At 42.6% G+C, this 16,444-nt stretch overlaps 1 protein-coding gene across 2 annotated transcripts in view; it reads right to left on the reverse strand.

Moving 5' to 3' along the window:
• Positions 1 to 1,107, reverse strand: part of Csgalnact1 (chondroitin sulfate N-acetylgalactosaminyltransferase 1) — a 334,708-nt gene extending 333,601 nt beyond the window's left edge. For both annotated transcript variants that reach the window (XM_029532248.1, XM_021219074.2), the window contains exon 1: positions 827 to 1,107. The gene's annotated coding sequence lies outside the window, so the exon portion shown is untranslated. The remainder of the gene's footprint in view (positions 1 to 826) is intronic.
• Between the last annotated feature and the right edge of the window lie 15,337 nt (positions 1,108 to 16,444).

Genomic DNA, 16,444 nt, shown 5'->3' on the forward strand with positions numbered 1-16,444 from the left:
GTTAGTTGTCTTTAATGACATTTAAGTCAAAACTGTGCCAAGACGTTGCAATCTGAATAAAATATGGATTTTGCGAAAATACAACCATCCTATCATTCATTACTACTTCATTTTTAGCGTCCACTGAGGACGTCTTTTCCTTTATAACTTCAGAATCACTGACGACAGGGGTACAGGTGCAGGAAGTGTGGCGGAAACAAACAACTTTGCCTTCACCCGGCACAGCTTTCCTTTTCCTCCAGCCCTCGGAATGCCCCACTGCACCCCAAGACCATTCCCTGGGAGAGCTTCTCCCCACCCCTGGCACATACAACTCATGGAGTCACATGCAGATGTGAAGACCCTTGGGATCCAGAGAGTCACCATCGCGGCAGCACAATGCAGGGGAGCGTGCTGCCCGTGGGCCACCCTCTTCATCCCAGCAAATACAATCCAAGAACAGCAAACTAGAGGCACCCGCACATATGCCAAGGCTCCTTTGAAGTGGGGTTTCTGGAGAGTAAGCCAACAGCTGGGGGCTCAATTAGCGGTGAAGAAGCTGAGTTGGCCGTGGGGTGAGGCACTGGGGACCCTCGCGCGTCCACCTAGAGACGCCGCTCCCTCCACGCGCCTCGCAAGGGCTACAGCGGGCAGTGATCCCGGAGTCCTCAGCCCTAGGACAGCAGTGGTCGCTGGAAGCCAGCGGTGCAGGCGTCCTCCGGGCTGACAGAGAGCCACCCTGAGGTCGAGGTCGGGGGAAGTGGCGCGGACAGGCAAGCGGCAGCGACACACCCGCACACAGCGGGCCACACCCGTCCAGCCTTCAGGGTAGGGGACCCCGACTTACCCCAGCCAACACTGCAGACAGCGGAGCCGGCTCTGTGGGCTACGCTGCTCCCCTGCTGCCGCTGAACTTTCCCTCCTGCGAGGCGGCCCTGGGCTCGGCTCCACCTCCAGTTCCAACAGCCGCTGAGCCTCCAGGGACCCGGAGCAGTAGGGGGAGGGGGAAAGCGGGGAGCGCGGGCTGAACAGCGGCCAAGCACAGAGCCGGCCTCCGGGGTGGGGAGCCCGAGGATCCGCGAGCCGAGTGGTGGGGGTAGCGTGGGCCTCGGGGCTGGGGTCGTGTATGGCTGCAGTCATCCAGTTCCTCCAGGGCCAGTCTGCAGTGCGTCCCCGCTCCAGGTCCGAGCAGAGCAGAGTGCCCTGGTTAAGAGACTGTCACTGCAGGGAGTGTGAGTGGAGAGCAGGGTCTCCTGTACCGTGGAGACTTCAAGTGTGATTGATCACCTACATCAGAGAAGTTGGCGATAGAGTCTAGGGCACTGTTGGAAGCTGAGCCCCAAGGGAGATGGGGGGCGTCTATCCTACAAGTTCGTCCCCATTCCCCAACTCATCGCCGAGGCATTTGCGCTGCTAGGACTGTCCTAATTCCAAAGACGGCATGCATCCAAAACTTCTTAAACTCTACCTGAGAGAATTAATAAGATAGTCACTGTTTTGGGTGGCCTGAGTTGTGGTAATAAGGCCTTCAATAAGAAGCTTTTATTTACAAAAGATCAGAAACCCCTTTAACCCTTCTGCCCCAACTGTGGCTAAGCGATGTCTGTAAGGACCTCTGGCGGCCACATCCCTACAGCAACTCAGCTGAGATTCGTGGAAAAATAGAAGAATCCCTGTTTGCCAAATCACAAAACATACAGTGTAATTTCTCCAGCTGCATCAAAGTACTGCATGATAGGGAGATAACAAAGAGTTAACACTGCATAGATATGCACATACATATGTGGAATAGGTCGTTTCTCACAGGTTAGCTACTAGCATCCTCAAAAGGCAATCATATGGCAATTTCCATTTGCAGATGGAAGTCACTACGTGGAAGTCAGGGTTTTTTGATTTCACACTTAGTGGGTAGTCGCACAACTTCTTCAGAGCTTTTGTTCTAACTACCACTAAAGCATTCCTGTCTTCATATACCGATAAGTTCTTCTAGTTTTGATTGCTTTCACCTACTGAAGTAGCTCTCATCTCTTTACTTAATGGTGTCTCCAGAATCATGTAATAAAGTTATGCATAGGCTTCAGTTTGGAAAAATGGGCCAGAAAATTTGAGTATGGGTTGCCATGGCCCAGCACAGACATGACTCCCGCATGCTATGTGGAAGATGGAGAACATTCTTTATAGCTACAATAATCTCTATTACTGTAAACAGAAGAAAGAAGGAGAGCACTTAAGGGTCCACTGTGGTTCCTTTATGGGTGCTTAGCATGTAGAGATCCATCAGGTCACCACTTTCGAACGTCTCCCAGTTGGATATTGGCTCTGGGGCATTGCAGTAGATACCAATGCGTATGCCAGTGCGTCGCTGCATGCCGATCGAAAGCCAGTTTTCAGGGATCGGTGTCCTTCCGTTTTCAACAGCTTCAATAGTCTATGAAAGATAAGCGGACTGAGAAAGTGATAAAGCAATGAAACTAAGTAACAGCGTCATTACAGAAGATACCTTTTCCTGGATGCACAAGAGAAAGAGTGATTTACGATGGATTATCTGCTCAGGAGCTTCTTTTACAGAGTTATGTCACGTGAACACTTTATCTCCATCGTCGGGAGAGGCGGCCCCTGACAAAACCGAACAGTGAAACTCGCAGAAAGATGGATTTCCATGCCCTAGGGCCAAGGACCAGGAAGGCTGGGCAGAACACTAACCCTAGATGTAGTTTTTGTTTTATTATTTAGAGACTCAGTCTCATGAGCCCAGGATAATGTCATGGTAGCCAAGAACCACTTCCAACCTATGATCCCCCCCCCCCCCCCCGCCTTAGGCCCCTGAGTGCTATGACTACAGGCATTCGCTGTAATGAGCGTAAAGGTCAGCGCTGGATGAAAAAAAATTAAAAAGGAACAAAAAAGAAGACTTTTTTGTGGCCTCCTGTGAACTAGGATTATAGACATAAGCCTAACCTGGCTAAAACCAGTTTCTCAGATTTACTACCAAAAAGGAAAAATTTACTACTTGGATTTTAGCTTATACCTGAAATGTTATAGAGTTAAAATATCTTTCACAAGCATGATTTAGAAATTAAATTATGTTGTTTGAATCTTCAAGGACATACTAAAGATAGTTATTGTCGTACTGCCAATGTGGGAACAGTAAGGAGACACATAAACAGGTTTCGAAAGAAGTGAATGGACAACAGCAGTGTGACTTAAAGTAGACAGCTTTTGTGTTTATAAAAGGCAGGTGTGCATATTAGACCTCTGTGTGTGTGTGTGTGTGTGTGTGTGTGTGTGTGTGTGTGTGTGTGTGTGTGTGTGTCCAGATTGGCTTGGACCTCACTACATAGCCCAGAGTGGCCTCAAACTTGTGACAACCCTCCTGCTTTAGCCCAAGTGTAAGCAAGCGTGTAAGCCTGAACCTCACACCTGGCTTTGATGTGCTAATCACCTGCTTAAATAGATACTGCAGAGCTGTTAAATGCAGAGCACAGAACTACTTCGGATAATCCTAGATCACAGGTCTCAGTTTCACCAGGGTCCTTGAGAAACCTGACCCAGGCCATCCAGGAGCTGCAGCAACAGCTGTGAAACTCCCTCCTTAAAGCTCCATGGCTTTTCTTTGGAGAAGCTGCCCTGAAGTTGTGTTGACGCTCCCTTCAAATTCAGTTCCACTAATCAGAGTTATCTGATTCTCAGATCACAGAAATGCGCTGTGTAGTCAGAGGCGGGCCAGTAGATGTAAGGCGTTTTCTGTTCAGAGATTAGAGATTAGCCAGTTAGTAGTGTTGTAGGTGGAAGTCATTAAGATAGGGTCTAATTATATTCTATGCAGTCTACTTTTTAAAACCTTGGAACTATGAAATAGAATTCTAAATAATTTTCCATGTAAAATGAATAAAGTAAATAATGTTTGAACCAAATAAGTAGATTTTATTTTCTTAGGGAAAGTTTTAGAACTCCAATACAGTATAGGCTCAGCTAATAACTGTTGTCTGAATGAGAGACACTTTCAGTTCTTCGGGTTGTCTCCATAGTTAGATCTTTAAATGCTTGAATCATAAAAACCATTATTTTGACTGGACATAGACAAGGTAGAGTCAAAGGATCTTGACTTTAAGGCCATCCTGGGCTATCGAACAAGTTCAAGACCAGCCAGAGTCACACAGTAAGATGCTAACTTTAAAACTTAACAATAAGCCAGGGCTGGAAGGCAGGTTAGAGGGAATGTACTTACCCAATATGTGCAAGGCTTGGGTCCCAGCACCCCTCCCCCAATTAATGAATCGCTTATTTTACAGTATTTTAAAATTTACATGACACATGCTTTTCTTTCTAGCTCAATCCAGGAGGTCTGAAAGACAGAAATACCCTCTCCCAAACTGCTCTTTTCTCCATATGACAGTCTGGAGCCATTCTTTGCGGTGACACTTCTATCAGTGTAGGTAAGACCTCAAATAAAAGCTGCCTGGCACACCCCTTGCTTTAAAGGTGGCTCTTTCACCCCATCCCTGTGCACTCCGTGGCCTCTCACTTTGGAAAACACGAAAAAGTTGCAGAAGGTCATTCAGAAAAGCAAGATGAGTGGAACACCAGGAAGCCGTTCACATCTGCCTGCATCCCTGTGACACAAACCCAGACAAGCAAGCACACGCCTGGGATGCTCAGAGCAAGGGTTTTCCTTGCCAAGGGTTTTCCATCTGGCTCACCCAAGGCCTTTCATCATGACTAGTCACCCTCATTTTTCTTCCCGTTTTTTTTTTCCCTTTTACATTTCATATTACATCTTAAGTTATTTTGTGAGCATGCTAAATATTTCCTTTTAAATTTTGTTGCATTTGTATTTGTTTGGAGTACATGTGTGTGCGTGTGAGCCACAGCGCTCATATGGGGATCAGAGTACAACCGGATGGAATCGCTCTCTCACTCTACTCGGCGGGTCCTGGGGAATCAATATCAGGTCATCAGGTTTAGTAGTGGATGCCTTAACCTGCTGAGCCATCTCACTAGCTCTCATTTTCAAATATTAAATATTTTCTCTTTGATGACTCAAGTCTCTAAAGGTCACAAACCGGTTCCTCTAACTTTAGCTTCTGCCCTAATTTGTTTTAAACTGGTGGTGGGCTTATTTGAAGTTATTATCATCTTCCCACCCATTATCATCATCTTAGATCATTTATTATTTAGGTCAATATTATAAAACCCCTGTCCTGCTTTCAGGCCTTCTCTGTACCCTTCCACGGGCCTAGAGATACACTGTATCACAGCTGTCCATTAATAAAATATGCTTCAATGACACACATTATTGTAAGACTCTTTATGACTGACTGTCAACCGTAGAGTGCTTGGAGGAGTGTTCAAGGATATTAGGAGCACTACTGTAGGGATATTAGGAGCACTACTGTAGGATATGTCTGCACTGAACAGCGGAACCTGCTCAGGGACAGGAAGAGCAAGTCCATTCAGCATCAATAACCCCTCAAGAAAAACTGCCTAAGGAAAGCAACAAGTGAGCTTCTACCCCAGGTGACAAAGACAGAGAGGCCGAGCTGCTGAGAAAGTGATCCTGACCACTGGCAGCAAAGGCCATCCGCTGCTGGTTTTCTTGTTTGTCTCAGTCTGCAATATAGGTGAATATGATTCTCCTTGTCTAGCCACACACAGCCTGAGGACCTCAGACTGCCTCCCTGGCTTCAAGGGACACACTTAGCAGGAAATGCATTAGTCAAGTCATTACTCCGTCACCCACAGCAAGTGAAGCAGTTACTGTGTGCCACTGTGGGAATAACACAAGCGACTGAGCAGAGTCTCCACTGAGGAACCTGGCATCTAGTGGAAAAATCTGAACCTAGTATTTAAGATTTCAGAGGAAGCCGAATGTGGAGGCACGCACCTTTAATCTTTAATCATGCACTTGAGAAGCAGAGGCAGGCAGATCTCTGAGTTAGAGGCCAGCCTGGTCTACAGAATGTGCTCCAAGACAACCTAGGCTACATGGAGAGAACAGAAAGCCTTTCCCTGAGTTACCTGCAGTTTGATAGGTTCCTCTGAGGAGTGGCTTTTGGGAGAGACCTGGCAAGGCAAGTAGGCAGACAAACCAAGAGACGGCCTCCAAGAAGACACACATGACTCATGAAGCCAAGTAAGGCAAGTACTGACCAAGTCCTGAAAATAATTAATACTCCAGATGACCAGGACATGAGAGACATGTGGGGAGAAAGAATAGAAGAATCTAGAAGTGGTCTGAATCTAGATTACGTGGAACTCTAACTGCCAGGAAATTTATCATTTGAATTTTTGTGGAGTGTTAAAGCATATTTAGAAGTATACACTGTTGGTTACTTAATCAGCTTTCTCTTTTGCTGGGAGAGCCCTGCTTTTACTCTTTTACTCAGAGTCCATCTCCATGATGCCTTAAAAGGAAAGCCTAAGTTGCCACTGCCTGGAACTAGAGAGATGACTCACAGTTAACAGCATGTACTTCTCTTGCAGAGGACCCAAGTTTGGTTCCCAGCACCCACATCAGGCAGATCCCAATAGCCAGGATCTCCAGCTCCAGGGAAATGTAGTATCCCTGGTCTCCACAGGTATCTGTATTCACATGTGTTCAGACACACATACACAGACAGACAGAGAGAGAGAGAGAGAGAGAGACATACACATAATTCTAAAAATAAATAGTTAAAAGTTCCACCAGCTGTAGAAGGGGATAGAAAGATAAATTATGATTGGCTCAAGCCAAAGGGAAAACATATACCAAACCTTTACAGAATCTGTGTGGTGCATCACTGGAGAGGTCTGGGTACCAGTCCGTAATGAGTTCAGGAAACGCCAGGGTTTGAGAGAGCAAAGTGTGATTGGGAAAGCCTCCCTGGACAAAATATCATCTACATAATAAGAGAAAGGATGGGCTAGGAGTCCTATGAAGGAAGAAAGATGATGAGAGAACAGCATTGTGGTTCATGAGCAAAGAATATTCCATGGTGGAATGTGGGAAAGTCAGGGGAAACCAAACGGAAAGTTATCGTAGAAGATACAGTTTCAGAGCTCGTGGTGACAGTCACAGCATAAAGTCCTGTAATTAATAGGGATGAAGAGATGGTTCAGAGCACATAATGATCCTGCTAGGACCCAATTTTGGTTCCCAGCACCCAAATCCTGTGGTCTACATCTAAAAAAGGTCTATCAGATACACACAGGGTGGCCACACAAGTTAGCTATAGAAAAAGTTGCTCTGGTTATACAGGCCGTAAAGATCAGTACTGATACACAGAGATTTCACGATGGATCCAGGCTGAGTTATTGTTAACGAAATCATAGGACTTCCTAGAATCTGAATGGTAACCCTATCATTGCATATAGATTCCAAGCATGCTTCAGGCTTGACCTGCAAAACCGATAGCAACCAGAAATAAGCAATGAGAAGCAGGGAATAATCCATAAGAAAGTAAATATTTATTTATTCTGTTTTTTTTCCAGCACAATAACTATCTCAGCAACATAGTAATTTGTTATATGCCTGTTGTATACTCAACTTTTGACTAAAATCTATATACATAAGAAATTAAAAAGAAAAATAATGTCACTACATCGGTAGGTCCCTTTCTTTATCACCCCTGCTGTTACAGGCTGTTACAGTCAACTTCCTCAGCTCTGACCCAGTGTCAGACAAAAGAAGTTTGAGGAATGACAGGTTCATTTTTGGCTCCCAGCTCAGAGTTGCAGCATATCATGGCAAGGAGATCTTGACAGCAAGAGCTTGAGGCAGCCGGTCACACTGCCTCTGTGTGACTAAGAAGCATAGTGACTAATGCTGGTACTAACATCACTTTCTCCTTTGCTATAAGTTCAGGACCATAGCTTATAGAACACTGTCACCCACGTGTAGGGTGTGTCTTCCCATTTCAATTAATCAAAACATGTAGAGTGGCTTGCCTCTTAGGTGACTCTAGATTCTGCCAAGTTGACCACACAGCTTCCCATCTGAAGACATAAGTCCCGAGTTTACTGTAAACATACTTAGTCATATGAAACATATGAAACATACTTCAGTCCTCTGAAAGAGCAGGAAATGCTGTTACCTGCCAACCCTTCTTTCCAGATTGGCCTCAGACTTACTATGTAACTAAGGCTGGCCTTGAGCTCCTGATGTTCTTGCCTCAACCTCCCAAGCACCTGGCCTAACAGGTCCAAGCTGCCAAGCCCGGCTTTTCTTGTTTGGTTGAACTGTTTTGTTTTATTGAGACAAGATTTCACTCTATAGCCTAGGCAAGACCTGGAACTTACTATGTAGCCTAGGCTGGCCTTGAACTCTCTGTCTCAACTCCCTGAGTGCTGGAATTAGAAGCATATATCAACATACAAGGAAGGCTCAAAATGGGTTCTTAATGATGAAAAATCTGAGAATCATTTGTCTCTCCAGTGTTGTCCTCTTAAAATAAGATAAATCCAAGACAGAGATGCAGCCCCATGGTTCCCAGTCTGCTCTCTACCTCCCAAGCTCCTCTAATGATCTGGGAAGACTCTCTGCCTTGTCTCACTTCCGTTATGTGAGACAAAGACATCTGGGTGTCCATGTCTGCAAGTTCAACTAAACTCAGACGAAAAGTATTTCTACGTGCGTACATACTGAACATATGCAGACACGTGCCCTGCATTATTTCCTAGGCACCCCAATAGTGCCATAATTGATGTCAACATAGCATTATGTTGAATTCCAAAAGTCACTTAGAAGTGATTGAGAACACATAAAAGAGTATTTGTATGTCTATGCAAATTCTCCGCAAGGGATGTGAGTGTCTTTGGGTTCATGTGAAGGGGCCCCGGTTCCAGTCTCCCACAAAGGCTGAGGGATGCCTATATTACAGTGAAAAGTTCAGGTTCAAGAATATGTGAATGAGTGACCATCATCTTCCTCGGGTACCTCCTCTTCTGTCATAGCTCACCATGTCCTATGTGTTGAGGGGATAAGTCAATGTCCTCAGTATGGTCGATCTCAGTTTCTTAAGCCAACATCTGGAGTCACACAGGGTTTCGTAAGTAGATATGGAACTACATAGAGAAGCTTTCTTTCTTTCCCTCCCCATGGAGCACGGGCTTCTCCTTCCTGTTTCTTTTAACAAGGAGCACGTTGGAAGACAGCCAGTCCTGGAATGTATAGACAGAGCTTCCCTTCAGACACGGCTCTTATCTTGATTGGATGGAGAAAGACAGTTCAATCCCCCCCCACTGATAAAAACACTTTTGAAGATCACTGCAGAACTCCCGCCATGCTTTGGAGAACAATGCCAAGGAAAAGGGTGAAAATCCTAAAACTCCATCACTGTATGTACTATAACACATACAGTACTCCTTGTTGAAGCAGCTAAGTAAATATAGTAATAATATTGCTCTGAAGATTCACCAAAACAAAAATGGGCATATTTCTGCTCACTTTTGCCACTTTCTTAGGTATGGGAGAGGCTGCTTGGAAGCAAAACCTTCTGGAAAGTGATCTACCTAAAATTCTAGTGTTCTGCCACCAGCACGACTTAGCCCCTCTTCTAATCCTGCCGTCAATCCATCCACACCAGAAATTTAGACGGTGCAGGTCTATCCGATGTTAGCAGCTTCTCCTTGGAATAGAAGTTGTCATATGAACACACAGAGTTCCTCAAGATTGTGTCCTCCTTGACACCCTGCTGCTGCTCAGACTTCTTAGTTGCAGGTCATGGGAAGTTAACTGGTGGACTATAGATTGGAGGTGTACACAGCTTTCCTAGTTCTAGTTTAGATTCTCTTACCAAGACATCACCTCAAAACCAGGTAAATTGAGAGTCCCAGGCAGCTTCTAAGGACAACAACTTTTTTTTTTTATTCATTATTAAGAGAAAGTTCTTTGATGCAAGGACTGAAAGCTACAGGTATTTGTGGGTATAAGGATAAGTTTTAGGATGCAGTTAGGATTTATGGTGCTCTAGTGAAGAGGTGATAATGGAGTCTATTCTAAGACCTATGACCTCATAAGTCTCACAAATGCCTTACACATTTTGTTTCCTTATTTTATATTTTTGGCTTCTTGTCTATGATACGTTTGGGGTTCTCAATGTTCACGGTTTTGGATATCCATTTCTTTCTCTAGGTTTGGGGAAATATCTGCTGGATTTTGTCTATTAATTTTTAGGTTTGGTCTATTGAACGTGTCATAGACTTCTGGTAGTGTGGGATGTATTCAGTAATTTTTATTTATAATTTTTGAGATGTGTTGCTGTCCAAGCTCTGTCATCCAGCTCTGGAAATCTTTTCTTTCTCTGGTCTTGTTTGTCAATGATGTTTGTTATTTGATTGATGTTTGTTATTTGATTAATGTTTGTTATTTGATTGATGTTTGTTATTTGATGAATTGTGTTCTTTACTTTCAGCATTTATGTTTGATTCTTTTCTTTTTTCATCTTTTTTATTGGATATTTTCTTTATTTACATTTCAAATGTTATCCCCTTTCCTGGTTTCCCCTCCAAAAACCCCCTATCCGATCCCCCTGCCCCCTGATCCCCAACCCACCTACTCCCACTGTCCTGGCATTTCCCTACACTGGGACATCAAGCCTTCACAAGGCCAAGGGCCTCTCCTCTCATTGATGTCCAACAAGGCCTTCCTCTGCTACATATGCAGCTGGAGCCTTGAGTCTCTCCTTGTGTACTCGTGGTTGGTGGTTTAGTCCCTGGGAGCTCTGGGGGTACTGGTTAGTTCATATTGTTGATCCTCCTGTGGGGCTGCAAACCCCTTCAGCTCCTTGGTTCTTTTCTCTAGCTCCTCCACTGGGGATCATGTGCTCAAAGATAACAACTTATAACAGGAAACTAACGTATCACTGAAACAAATTGGCAGTGCAGACTTTTCTGAAGCAGACATCCTTGACATGAGTATTTTAGAGCTGGCAAGCAAGCACCACAGACAAATAAACCCGTCTTCTGAGCATGTGGCAATGCATCCACACTGTCTAAACAGTAATTACTGCTTGACTGCTGGAACCACATAGTGTATGGCATAATGCTTACTGAAATGAATGCCTTTTTATTATCTAAAACTTGAAACCTTTAATATAATTACCTCCTTATAGGTTGTCTAAATTTAAAAAAAAAAAAACAGTGGAAAATAGAACAGCAAAACTGGAAAAAAAGTTCATTTTAAGTGATAAGGCAGGCAAAGAGACTCAAACTCAGGAAAGTTCTTTGATATAAACTAGTTTCTTCCCCACTCCCACAAAATAAATGTTAGGGGATCACTTAATGAGCAGAGCTTGAGGTATGATACATTGCTAACATACTAGGTTGGGGGCTCCCATGAAAATCCTCAGTCCATGTCAAAGGGGGAAAGAAAAAGTATGAAGTGAGAGAGAAAAAAAAGGAGGAAGGAAAGAGGGCTGAGAGATGGGGGAGAAAAAGGAAAAGATGGAGAGAGGGGGAAATAAATCTCTACCACTCTGAAAAACAGTGTGGAGAAATTTATAAAGATCCATAGTGTTTACCGATTTGATCCAGCCACTCAGTGTCTACAGGCCCCATATTTCCCTGAGATTCCATAGGCAGTTCATGTTTGCTTGGAAAAATAAGCAACACTTTCTTCAATGGTATAGCCAAAGGTAAATTCCTCCTGCACCTTTAATTATCTTAACTAGACTCATTAGTTCACCAAAAATTTAAAAAGTCATGAACAAGTTAAGTAGGTTATGTTCAGGAATGTATTATGTATATGTGTAAATATATTTATGCTATAACAATTAATGAAAAAAGACATGAATATAAAAAAGAGTAAGGGTGGGTATATCTGAGAGGCTGGAAGGAGGAAAAGGAAAAGAGAAATGTAATTTTAATCTCAAAATCCTCTGTAATTCCCGTTTCAGTGGATCTGGCCCTGTCTCTGGGATTCAAAACTCCCTTCTGACCTCTGAGGGTACTAGACACCTATGTGGTACACGTACACACATGTAGGCAAAAACCAAAAATCATACACATAAAATAAGTCTTACGAAAGGGAACATTTGGAATACGGAGGAGAATTAGAAAGAGGGAGAGAGAAACAAGAGAGAGTGATTGGACATAAATATGGCCAAAAATATGTATATATGTGTGAAAATCTATTATTGCATATAATTAATATATGCTAATTAAAATAAATAAAAATCATAAAACAGGTTAACCCAGATATTAAACAAGCATGAATCTCAAAGTAATAATGCTAAATGAAAGAAAACACCCCAGGAAATTTTTATTTCTGTAAAACTCCAAGAAATGCAAACATATGCAAACTCCATGACAGGAAGCAGGTCAGTGATTGCTTTGATATGGGGAGAAGACAGGAAGGAAGACATACAATGGTGGTGAAAGACAGTTGGGGTGATGGATGTGCACACATCTTGATGGGGGTGAAAGTTTCATAAGTGTGTACGAGTCAAAGCTTAGCAAATTGGGGGCCAGCAAGATGGCACAGTGGTTAAAGACCACTGATGACCTGACTCCACCCTAGAGGTCTATGTGGTGGAAAGGGAGAACAGACCCCAAAAAATTGCCCTCTGATATCCACATGCTGTCACACCATGGCACTCACATGACCATACATGTATGTACACATGAGCACATAAAATAAATGCAACTTAGCAAACCTCATACCATAAGATGCATTATTTATTATATATACAGTAGTGCACCATATATACTTGTGCTCAACCTGTATCCCATTGGGTCTCATTTGTCCGAATGTAGATATGAATGTAAATGACATCATCATTTGTCATAGTGTCAAAAAGGTTGGATACCCTGAATATTCCCGACGCTGGGCATGGCAGACCATGCCTGTGCTGCCAGCACTTAAGAGACTGAGGCAGAAAAGCTGCAGTGAACCCAACCTGGGCTTCACAGACCTTCCTAGACCTTTCTGGGCTACAGAATATGTTAAGGATTTAAAAAATATATATAAAAATTAAATTCTTAGGGTACTTCCAACATATATTCATAACAAACTGACCTAAACAGCATAGAGAACAATAAAGAACAGAAAAGTTCATAAGAAATGCTGTGTTTTGAGTGATGATCTTTTTTCTCTGCTTCTATGTAATGTTATAACTGTAAGTTTATATGATTTAATTTTTAATGATTTGGAGTAATTAGTTCATAAAATTCTTTGAAATAGTTGGCTCCCAAAAAGTTATATATACTGCTAGCTCCACTTTAGCCTCAAGGAATTAAATCCTGTAGGTGTTTGTATTTTAAAAAGCTCCCTAGATGGTTCTAATTTAAGATCCTGGTAAAGGTTCTAATTACATTAATTTTTTTGTTGTTGTTTGTTTTGGTTCTTTTCAGGACAGAGTTTCTTTGTGTAGCCTGCCTATTCTGAAACTCACTCTGTAGACTAGGTTGGCCTCAAACTCAGAGAGATCTGCTTGTCTCTGCTTTCTGAGTAATGGAGTTAAAGGCATTTGCCACCACATTTTTTAAAGCTGGTGTTATTGTCTGAATATTCACATCCCCCCCCAAAAAAAACCATCCGTTGAAATGTGGTTCTGAGTGCTGAGATACCGAGGTGGTGATCAGGTCATGGATGAGGTCAATGTTCTTTAGGAGTCAGGGGGAGCCTCTTTGCTCCTTTCTCTGGGTACAGTGTAAAGGCACCGCTATTAATTAGAAAGCAAGCTCTCACCAGACAGCAAATCTAATGGCACCTTGCTCTCGGCTTTCCCAGCCTCAGGAAACTACTCCCAGTCAGAAACCATTGCTTATAAGCTGTCCAGCCTAGAGAATTTTGTTATAGCAGCCTGAGTAGACTTGGCAGGCTGGTAAGTATAAATTTTTTTAAAGGCAACATGTTACCAGGAAAGAATACATTATATATTTGGGACATTCAAAGTCTCATTTCACGTCTGCTGCTCAAGTAGACAGCCTTGGGGAAATCACTAACTTCTTACCTAATCTTACAAGGAAGGAGTACAACTAACAAAGGGTGAAAGAGCCACTAAAACGCTGAAATATTTATAGGTTTAATGGCCTGATGTCCCTAATTAAAAAAAAAAAAATGATTCAGAGAATGAAAGAGAGAAAAAGTTGAGTTGGAGGTGAGCAATGCTAGGGAAATGATAATAAAGGGGTTATTGTATTCCATTTTTTAGTACTTTAGAAATTTTCCATAATATAAATATCTTAGAAATAATTAACAGGGCTGGTGAGATGGCTCAGTGGGTAAGAGCGCCCAACTGCTCTTCCGAAGGTCCGGAGTTCAAATCCCAGCAACCACATGGTGGCTCATAATCATCCGTAATAAGACGCCCTCTTCTGGAGTGTCTGAAGACAGCTACAGTGTGCTTACATATAATAAATAAATAAATCTTAAAAAAAAAAAAAAAAAAAAAAAAAAAAAAAAAAAAAAAAATAAAAAAAAAAAAAAAAAAAAAAAAAAGAAGGAAAGAAAGAAATAATTAACGATGAGGCTAGAGAGATGGATCAGTGATTAAGAGCATGTGGTGCTCTTAGAGAGGATCCAAGTTCCCTATGTCCACATTGTCCTGTGACTCCCAACACCTATAACTCAACTCCAGGGGATCTGACACTTTCTTCTAGTCTCCATGGAACCACCATGCAGGTGCGTGCACATACACATAAGCAAAAATCTTAAAAGAAAGCCATTAACAACCTAGGATTCTTTCTGTCCTTAAAAATATGTTTTACATTGTCTTTGAGATTTTCTATTTTTTAACAGAACAAGGGGTTAGGAATTGGGAATGATATTGTTTGCACAGGAATCTGAATCTGCATCAGTCTTAAAGAAATACAGTGACTAAGCTGTAAAATCCAAAATAAGTTCAAGACCACCTAGCCCCTTCCCCTCTGAAGGGACTTTCAGAAACATAGCGGTCAAAATGACTAAGTCTACAGCTTCCAAAACAAAATGAGCTGCTCTCAGAAAAATAACCATGACAAGATTGCAGTTCCCAGAGAAATCCTTCTGCCCTGCCCCACACTGAATTCTGAGAAAGAGCACAAACCGCCCTGACCTTGCTAGAATTCCCTGTGGCATTAATAAAACTGTGACGTTAATAGCTGACCCATAAGTTCAAAATGTACTATTGCTTTGCTGACCAAATCATAATAACCCACCTTGGGGGCAAGCAAAGTGAGTCACTAGGCCAGAGGTTGTCACTATGCAAGCCAACCAATGCCTAAAAGGGCATATACCAATGAGAATAAGCCAGCTACCCTGTTGCCCAAATCTGCCCCTTACAAGGTATAAAAAGTGTGTTCTTTCTTTGTTCTGGGTCTCTCCTCTGGCCTGCATGCTGAGAGGAGAGGGTCCCCAACATGTTGGATCAATAAAAACCTCTTGCGGTTTGCAGCCACAACAGTCTCTGAGGTCCCTGTGAGTGAGGGTCTTTTGACAACTCCAACAAAGCCAGGATCCTTATAGCCTCTGGACTCCACGTCCCTGTAGGCATCCATTTCAGCTATACCCAGCATCAGAAAGGTCAGCTGTCCCACTGCACTGTTGAAGAGGACCTGGGAGATGACATAGAGGATGGATCTACTCAGACAAGCCTCAATGTTGATTAAAACATAACCTGCTTTGAGTTCTATGCAAAACCAGGAACAGACATCATTAGGGGCAACTGAAAAGTCAGTATCGGGTAATCCTCTCACAGCAGATCAGCACCTGTGCAACAATAGCCATTGTTCCCAACTTTGTCACCTCAGAATGAAAATATGAAAGGATGAAATCACACAAATTGATAGCATGCTCTCTTTGTTTTATCATACGTAAAGTTTAGCAAATACAAAACATCCAAGAGCACATTTTTCTGAATCTGGGTAACCCTAAACACATCTCTATCATGTGCTAGGCAACAATGCTTTTGAATAACTTCGTATTTTTTATTCATTCAATTATCAATATCCCAATAATGATAGCAAAATACTCAATTTAGGGTCAGTTTGGGACCCTCTTGTCCAACTTTCAATTATTAACTTTAATTAAAAGGCATTTGCTAGATTAGGATACGTTTTAAAGTAAAAGATAATAATTCTAAAAAAAAAAAAAAAAAAAAAAACGCTAAAGATACAGATAAGAGACAAGTGAGGCATCACATGCCTGCAATCCTAGTCCTTAAGAAGCTAGGTAAGAGAATCAGAAATTCAAAATACTCAGCGACTATGAGGCCAGACTAGCTGTTTAAGAGTCTGTCTCAAAAAAAGAACAGCAAGCATACAAAAAACGAACACACACACACACACACACACACACACACACACACACACGCGCACGCTTAGTGCTGACCTAGAAAGACCTTAGATCTAATCAAAAAAGGGACGGAAGGAAGAACAAAAAGAAAAGAAAAGAAAAACGAGTAAGGCAAAAGTCAAAGAATGAGAAAATATGCACAAAAGGAGTTGGAAAATACAGTTTAGGCTTTAGAACAAGTGACTGTTTCTAGAGCTCAGAGGGCCTCTGCAC

Source organism: Mus pahari, chromosome 19, assembly GCF_900095145.1.
Source record: "Mus pahari chromosome 19, PAHARI_EIJ_v1.1, whole genome shotgun sequence".
NCBI classification, from domain to species: Eukaryota; Metazoa; Chordata; class Mammalia; order Rodentia; family Muridae; genus Mus; species Mus pahari.